Source organism: Rhipicephalus microplus, chromosome 3 (genome assembly GCF_043290135.1).
Source record: "Rhipicephalus microplus isolate Deutch F79 chromosome 3, USDA_Rmic, whole genome shotgun sequence".
Lineage (NCBI taxonomy): Eukaryota > Metazoa > Arthropoda > Arachnida > Ixodida > Ixodidae > Rhipicephalus > Rhipicephalus microplus.
Window position 1 is genome coordinate 230,189,616 of NC_134702.1, and position 9,908 is coordinate 230,199,523.

Sequence of the window (9,908 nt, forward strand, 5' to 3'; positions counted from 1 at the left end):
CTGTTAGCGGCAGACTGGAGCTTTTTTATGAGTTCATCGCTTACATGAATGTGTGCCGGCATGTGTTCGAATCGGTTTTGCATCGTTTTCATCGTCCGTGTTAAATGAGCTATCTCCGTGTCTATCTTAGTGTGTGTTTTGCTGCCAGCATCCACGTTTGTTGTGCGTTTTCCTTTGACCAAATCTGCAAAGCTCACCGAATCATTTGCCTTGGCGTCCCTCGTTGAGGTCCGTCCAGGTGTGCGGCTGCGAGCCCGGCGTTCCTGCTGCTTTCGAGGTCCTGGTGTGCGGCTCCGAGATCGAGAGTGGCTTTGACTGGGGGCCTGCCAGCGGGATCGGTGGTGGCAGTGGCCTCCTCAGTGGCCCTGCGTCGTTCCCATTGCTTCTTCGTCACAATGTAGGGCGTCTTGTACTTCGCGTGGTAGTTCTGGTCTGGCGTCATGTGTGCGCCCCCACACAGCTTGCGACGGGGGGGGGGAGCAGTGGTGGTCGGGCTGGAGTTAGGGGCGTCACAACAATAGCACAATTTGCCCTGCGGCATTGGGCTCGCGTTCATGCGGCGATCAAATATTCCGCAGCAGTGATACATATTGACTAGCTTGCGATACAAGGTGCAGCGAAGGAAGGTACCACTTTACCGGACGTAGGCGGTACACTCGCAGTCCTTCAAACGCCACGATGATGGTCGAGGTGTTAGTGAACTGTTTGGCTGCTAGGGCTCTGGGGTTTCGTGCGTGTACAATGTTAGTGCGAATGGACTTGGCATCCTGTTCCAGCGTCATGACCTTGATTACTCTCTTCACCATGTCGTGGGGGGCCGTCTCGTGGGCACTAACTTCGTGGCGGCGGTCGCCGATTGTGATGGCTTGTAGTTGTCTGTACTTAGCAATGTGAAAGGCATGGGGTTCGCTCCCGACGATGATGTTTTGGTACTTGTTGGAGTCCACCGCGTCCTCCCCTGCTTTTTTCACCAGTACGTTGGCCGCGCGGTACGTCCACCATGCGAGGAGCACAGTTCCAGCGATGATCACGTCGAGGCTTCCTTAGGGTCGTATCGTGACCTCGAAATCGTTTCGCGGCAGTAGGGGCTTTTTGAAGTTCTTTGAGGCTTACTGTTTGATGTTATGTTGTAGTCAACGCGAACGCCGTCGGTGGCAATCCGCTCCCTCGCCGATGCAGGAGGGGGCTCCGTGTTGCTCTGCGCGTTCATGCGGTTAACTTGGGTCTTGAATGCGATAGTGTACCAGTCTGTGCTCTCTAGAAACTCCTCAGGAGAGATATCCTCTCGATTCACTTGAGGACTTCCATCGTTGATGGGCGAAGCAAGCGCCCGCGTGAGAGCGAAATCGCTCAGCGCATCTTCTTGGGTAGCTGGCTTGCGTGAGCGTCGGGTCAGTCGGGTGCGAGTAAAAAAAAAAAGGAAGCATATCCACGGGGTGATTGGTGGAGAGTGGGGCCCATTCGTGCGTCCATCCCAGCATCCGTCCATGCATCTGCTCCTGCGTCTGTCCACGCGTCCATCCGTCCGTGCAGCCATCCATGCGTCCATCCATGCATCTGTCTGTGTGTCCATTCGTCCATCTATGCAACAATACAAGTACCACCATTTCGCATATTTCATCATATATTCCCCACATAGAAGCACCGTCATCCAGCGGACATTCCAAGGACTAAACGAGAGGTGGCACACGCACACTTTCTTATGGCTGCGCTTCGTGCCTACTTCCCACCTCAAACCACCTCGACTTCATGGTATATACTAGTTCACTGTATTCATTGCACTGCGGCCCAACGTTCGCTAACCTTTTTAAAACCAGCGAGTATAACGTAGCAACCCTTTCTTGTCAGATAGTGTTCAATGTACATGCAAGTGGCTGTTAATGGTGAATGAGAGACAGGAAAATTCAGCTTTTAGTTAACGCGCACGCTACGAATTTTTTATTGTTCACCAAAGCACAGGAGAAATCTCCCACCGGCACCACCTTACAGGTCAAAGTGTAAGACATGTTATGCACTACTACGAGGAACGAAAGGGTGCGGCTTTGAAAAGCTTCGCACCTCTCAAGTTCGACAAATAAATCCTTTCCCACCTTGAGATTTGTTGTCAATGGGAACCTGGTGACATTCCACAGGCATTGTTGTAAAATTCATTGGCTGAATGATCAAAAACTATTACCAAATTAGTCTTGGAAGATGGAGCCGACGTGATGAAGGTCCGCTTCCTTCTGCGACCCGCGTGTTTCTCCAAAAAATGAGAAGGATAAATTCTGATAATTCACGGTTAAAAAAAAAGAAAATGGCAGATCCCACGTACAGCGGGAATCGATAATGTGCGAAGCATGAATGACAAATGTTGATTCAACCTTCACCGTCTATTCACGTCACGTGATGCCATATTTAGTATATGTGGTCCTTGCAAAAACGGCCGCGTACGCGTATGAGCACGGTGCGTTGTCATGTTCTCACATGACACGCGCGTCAGGATTATCATGTTTGCACCAGTCATATATTTCGTCATCCATTGACGTCACGTAACACCAAATTCGGTATATGTGGAGCTAGCGAAACGGCCGCAAGCGCATCATGAAAGGCCCAATATACTTCAATGTAGCGTTGACGCATGCGCACACTTGGCACAGCGACGCTACGTTAGCAAAACGCGAGCACTCGTATTCTTACGCCAGACAGGACATGCGTCCGTCAACACAGCCTGACGGCAAACGGCACGAAATGCGACGTGCTGCATTTCGCACCGATGCGTTACCCAAACAACACTGCGCCTGCTTTTCGTAACGGAGGGATGCCAGACGTGCTGAAACGCTCATGCGTCAAAGCAACACAACAGGCGCGTGCCTGGGAGTATATGTTAGGACCGGCGCCTGGCGTGGCAACGCCGTCGTGACGCGACAAAATGAACGCCGGCGAGCACGCGCACCACCTCATGTTGAAATGTATTGGCGCCTTGACTGTAGCATATAGTCATGGTCTTATATGACATACATCTCATGATTATTATGTCTGCACCAATCACATACCTTCTTCATCCACTGGCGTCACGTAATACAAAATTTGCCATATGTGAAGCTAGCGAAGTGGCGGTGAAGGCATCATCAATGTGGCATGTCGTCATGTTGTTACATGACACGCATGTCGTGATTATCATTTTCGGATTTGTCATTTACCTATGTCGTCCGTTCACTTTGTGTAATACCAAGTTTGGTACATGTGAAGCTAGTGAAACGGCCACGAGCACATCATAAGCGTTGCTTGTAGAACGTTGTTACATGTCACGCATCTCATCTTTATAACTTTTGCACCAGTATCATACCGGCGTTATCCAATCACGTGCCGTAATACCGAATTTGGTATAAGTGAAGCTAGCGAAACGGCCGCGAGCGCATCATGAGTGTGTCATGTAGTGATGTTACATGACACGCATCTCACGTTAATCATGTTTGCATCAGTATCATATCTTCGTCATCCACTCATATCCCGTAATACCAAATTTAGTGTAAGTGAAGTGAGCGAGACGGCCGCGAGCGCATCATGAGCGTAGCATGTAGTCATGTTCTTACATGAATACGTCTCATGATTATCATGTTTGCGCCCCGCCGTGGTGGTCTAGTGGCTAAGGTACTTGGCTGCTGACCCTCAGATCGCGGGATCAAATCCCGACTATGGCGGCTGCATTTCCGATGGAGGTGGAAATGCTGTATGCCCGTGTGCTCAGGTTTGGGTGCACGTTAAAGAACCCCAGGTGGTCGAAGTTTCTGGATCCTTCCACTACGGCGTCTCTCATAATCATATGGTTGTTTTGGGACGTTAAACCCCACATAATAATCAAATCAATTATCATGTTTGCACCAGTCACATACCTTCGTCATCCATTCACGTCCCGTAACACCGAAGTTGGTTCATGAGAAGCTAGCGAAATGGCCGTGAGCGCATCATGAGCATGGCATGTAGTCGTGTTGTTACATGACACACATTTCATGATTATTATGTTTGCACCAGTCACATACCTTCGTCATCCATTCACGTCCCGTAATACTAAATTCAGTATATGCAAAGCTAGTGAAACGGCCGCGAGCGCATCGTGAACGTGGCATGTCGTCATGTTGTTACATTGCACGCATATCATGATTTTCATGTTAGGGTCTGTCGCTTGTGTTCGCCATGCAATCATGTAATACCATACCATTTTTGCAATATGCCATGTGAACAAAACCGCCACGAAAGCTGCAGGGCCACCGAATGTAAATCATGACATTCATGACATACATGTCACGATTTTCATGTTATGACTTGCCAAATATGTTTTTCATACAGTCATGTTGTGCCATACCAAGATTGGTATTTATACCATTATCTAAACAGCCAGGAGAGCTAAAAGTCCTAGGCAGCTAGATAGATAGATAGATAGAGAGATAGATATAGATAGATAGAAAGAGAGAGATAGACAGATAGATAGATGATAGATAGATAGATATATAGATTGTAACGAAGAGCGGCGTGGCAGCTGTGGGCCATGGGCTAGAAAGCGAGGAAGAGGAGGCAGAATAGAACAGAATTCCTGACTTTACAGCTTGCCCTACGAATGGGTGTTGTGTCTGTCTCGCTTACTACAATGGCGCAGCCGTTTAATGAACCTGCGTGCGACGACCCGCGTGAAGAATTCGTCCTACGGAGCGGACGCACTCTCCAGCAGCCCGCAGCTCCTGCTACCGTGGCCATGGCATCCGACCTGGCCACCACGGGTACCGAAGCCAGCGCGCTGCCTGCAGGCGTCCTTGCCAAACCACAAGGTGACTTTACTGACTTGGCTTCGCAAACCGCCTCCTTGCCCAGGGACGCCGTGCACGCTCCCTTGGACTTCGCCTCAGGTACCTTCCCTGGAGCAACGTCGGTACCGTCGCCAGAAGACAGGCGTAATTCCTCGCCTGTAGCCGCCAGTGAACTCTGCACGGTTCTGCAGACCATCGCTACTTCGAGCCAGCGTCTTGCAGACGCCACCGTCACCTTCTCAGCAGCCTGTGCACGCACCACGTTGCCTCCTCCGTCTATGGCAGAAATTCCTGTCTTTACTGGCGCTGATCAAGACCCAACCGTCTGGCTGGATGAAATCCATTCGTTGGCCCGTCGACATGCATGGACTGACGACGTGACGCTATCGCTAGCCGTAAGCCGACTGCGCGAGTCCGCCAAAGCGTAGCAACAATACGATGACTGCAAGTACAAATCCTGGAGTGACTGGACTACAGCCTTCGTCACGGCCTTCCCACCACTTCCATCCGCATACGACGACCATTTCATGCGCATGCGATCGCGTCGGCAGGCTCCATCGGAAGACGCCCGTAAATACGTCTACGATAAGCTCGGGCTTCTCGGCAAATGTGGCATTACATGGATCTCTCCCGCTGCCCGCCAGTATGTAGTTGATGGCTTGGCTGACCCTATCTATGCTGCCATGTTATCTTGCCAGTCACCTGAAGCGTCACCGCAGGTTTTCGCTCAAAAGGCAGCCGAACTTCAGCAAAACTTTCGTCGTCGGCTTAGCATGGACACATTACCGACTGTCCGTTCAACCTACGCTTCCACACGACACGGATGCTTCAAGCACGAATGCGGTCACATTGGCCACAACACCAAAAAGTGTCGTCAACCTTTCCCGACCCGAATCCACTACCAAGCTTGTCAAACTCCTCAGATGTCCATTCATGTTGAGGGAATAGGTGACCTATCTGCTCTGCTGGATACCGGTGCGGAATGAACGGCGGTACACCGACGTCATGCTCCGGACACTATTCGACCGTGGACGCAACCTCCCCTCTGCGGACTTGGAGGAAGTGCCATGCCACTCGGAATGCTCGACATTTCAGTCCGTATGGCAGCGGGCACTAAAGTTCTTCCAGCCATTCCCGTCTTTGAAGACCTCCATGCCGACATGATCCTTGGTGCTGACTTCTTGCTATCTGATGATATTGAGCTCACCATACATCGTGGCCACGTCGAGCTCCGGTGTTCGACAGCTGGGACTACCGCCACAACCCTGCCACCACCGACAGGTGAAACGTCCACTCCGCCTACCTTATCTTATATATTGGCTCGCCATCAGCCAGTATTCGCTATTCGCTAGCAATACAGCAGAACTGCCAGGCACTAATTTGCTGCTTCATCGCATACCAACGGGAGATCATCCACCAATATGCGTACCACTGCGACGATACGCTGAACGAGAACGCGCAGTGATCGCAGAACAAGTAGATGAAATGCTTGCCGCGGGCATTATTAGGCCGTCATCGATTCCGTGGGCAGCGCCAGTCGTCCTTGTTCGCAAGAAAAACGGATCACTACGTTTCTGCGTGGACTACTGGCAGCTCAATAAGTGTATAATGCCTGACTCCTACCCTTTACCCCGCATTGATGACGCTGTTGATACAGTACGTCACTGCAAGTTCTTTTCGTCGCTTGATTTACGCGCAGGGTACTGGCAGATTAACGTCGCGGAGGAAGATCGATGTGAAACGGCCTTTCGCACACCTTTCGGGTTGTATGAATTCAACCGCATGCCGTTTGGACTATGAACGGCTCCTAGCACTTTTCAGCGTGCGATGAATTCAGTGCTCGGACCATTGTAAAACCAAGCCTGTGTGGTGTACTTAGACGACATCCTGGTCGTTGGCAGGTCGGAGGATGAACACTTTCGCAATTTGGACGAAGTACAACACAGACTCTATGCAGCAGGGTTTCGTTTGAACAAAGAGAAATGCCAGTTTGGGGTGTCCATGATTTCGTACCTGGGACATAATATATCTCCTGTCGGCATTCAGCCACTCCCGGAGCGAATAGGTGCCGTGTCGCAGTATCCCACACCAACCTGCTTGAAGCAGATTCAGTCATTTCTGGGTATGGCGTCGTATTTGCGAAGGTTTATTCCCCACTTCGCTTTGATCGCAGCTTCCTTGAGCGGTCTTTTTAAAAAAAAGACGCGCGGTTTCAATGGGGCGTCTCACAAGAAAATGCTTTTCGAGCCATGAAACAAAAGCTCACTTGTTGCCCCATACTAAGTCACTTCAATGAAGACTGGTCCACCGAAGTGCACACTGATGCCAGCCAAGTCGGCCTAGGAGCTGTGTTAGTGCAGCGCGATCCAGATGGCGTGGGACACGTGGTCGCTTACGTCAGCCGAAAACTTTCAGACGCCGAGCGCCACTATCACTCCAACGAGCTTGAATGTCTTGCAGTGGTATGGAGCGTCGATGGTAAGTTTCGACATTTTCTTTTCGGGCGTAAATTCACTGTTGTGACTGATAATGCTGCTAGAGCATGGATGTTCTCCAAGCAGCAACTTAAGCACAAATTTGCCCGGTGGATAATCACGCTGCAAGAATAGGATTTTGACGTGCGCCACCGCGCCGGGGTGCTAAACAACGTCACCGATGCACTGCCACGGAACCCCCTTGACTGCGCGCAACAAACCAGGTAAACCCACATTTTTTTCGCCCAGATGGATATATCCCGAGCCCAACAGGAGGATGAAGATTTGGCATCCATTATTGCATTTATTACTGACAAGGGAAATCACAGTACTTTTGTGATGCGCAATGCCGAATTGTACAGGCGTCACTGGCGAGCGAACCGATCCGAAGAACGTTACCTCCTGGTGATCCCGAAATCCCACAGGTCAGAAATATTTTGAGCCATTCACGATTCCCCAGAAGGCGGACACACCGGCCAACGAGCCACACTCCGGAAACTACAAGAACGTTTTTGGTGCCGAAGATGCAAAGTAGCGTCCGTTCGTATGTCGCCAGTTGCAAAATTTGCCAGCAGTTTAAGTGACTGCCTGGGTGTCAACCTGGATTACTAACACCAGTCTAGATACCCGAAACAATTTTCCACACGATTCGCATTGATTACATGGGACCTCTACCCACCACCACTGCAAGAAATCGTTACGTCATTGTAGCAGTAGGCTACCTGTCAAAATACGTGGTAGTGGACGCCGTGCCATCTCTTGCATCCACTTACCTAATCGACTTCCTCAAGCACCGATTTGAATGGAGACATGGCTTACCAATAAAGTTAATATTTGATCGGGCTACAACGTTTCGTAGCGGGGAACTGAAAAAGTACCTTTGCATGGCAGGCGTGCAGCACCACTTCGCATCCACGTTACATCCTCAAGCAAACGGCCTTATTGAGAGAACAAACCAGAACATCCAGACACGACTCGCTCCATATACGAAGGCAGGGACAAGAGGAGAGGCCGAGTGGGACGTCCACCTTCCGTCAGCCGCTTTTGCGATTAACACGGCACTGCAGACGTCTACCGGGGAAACGCCCTACGAAATTGTGTGTGGGAAACTACCACAGCTGAAAGCGGTCCTCAGTCTGGATGCTCCCATTGTAATTCCACGTGCCAACGATCGCAAAGCGGCCTGTCAGAAGATCCGAACTGAGGCGATCAAGAAAGCCACCTACGCACAAGAAAATCAAAAGCGCCACTATGACAGACGCCGTAGACCCTCTCCTGCTTACAACATCGGGGACGAGGTCTGGGTGCAAAGGGGCACCAGCGGGCCTGGCAAGAAGCTACTCCCTAAAATCGACAGGCCATTCATAATTACTCAGCGTGTAAAAGAAAATACCTGGCGTGTGAACACCTCAGATGCGAACTTTACTCTGGATAAACGCAAAAGGCTTGGTGTGCCATTGCACCTTAATACGCTGACATGCTCTGCAAGTGCGAACACATTCATGAATGTTAGCGTGTATGCACGGCCAGGCATAGCGTTCAGTGACCAGATGTTGCCTAGCTCTTACGCCTGGATGGCAGCTTGAGTGGAGGGTGTCAAAAACAACTTTGCCGTGCATGTGTCGCGCTTGAAAAAAGCAGTCGGACCGCTGCAGGTACAATGGACTGTAATTTCTTTTTTTTTGTTGTCAGGTCCGCAGTGGGGCTGAATGTAACGAAGAGCGGCGTGGCAGCTGTGGGCCATGGGCTAGAAAGGGAGGAAGAGGAGGCAGAATAGAACAGCTTGCCCAACGAACGGGTGTTGTGTCTGTCTCGCTTACTACAAGATAGATAGATACGCTCAAAATCACCAAAGTTCGCTAAGAATTGCTTCGCATTTAATACGGGTGCTATTGTGGGATTACATGCGTACGCTCATATTCTCGCACTTCGCGCATCGCGCAGACGCTATCTATGTCTCATCATCATCATCATCATCATCATCATCATCATCATCATCATCATCATCATCATCATCATCATCATCCTGACTACGCGCACTACAGGGAAAGGCCGCTCCCATGAAACACCAATTGACACAGTGTTGTGCTTTCCGCGGTCACGTTACACCTATAGCACTCTGAAACGCGGTTCCGATAACACAGCGCGGTTTATTAATGCATCTCCGCCATTGTTCCAACTCCTTCTTCTTTCTCTTCTGCAGACTACCCACTACTAGCTTATGTCCCAAGTGTGTCGTGCCAGAAGAAGAAAAAAGTATGCCGCAGATAGGCCCCCCTGCAGACAAGTGGCCGTGGGCAGTTGAAGAAAAAAAAATATCGGACGGAGCTTGTCAGAATGGGTGCCGGCTTGATCCTTCCAATGCTAACTGTGTCTTCATGCCCATTACGCAGGGTTGTAAAATGATGTTCAGAACGCTTGATGACTGGGGAAGGACCGTCATAGCGAGGCTGAAGAGCACGGTGAGACGCATCGACACGAACAAAAACGTGTGAAGATGTCTGTAGGTTTGCCGGCAGAAAAACGTCGTCCTTAGTGTGAGCTGATGTTGGTGATGGGCTCAAGTTTTGCGTGAAGATCCGCAGACGCTGGACGAAAGAAGATGGATCCGAAACACTGAAACACTCTGTGTAGTAACGGGGATGACGAG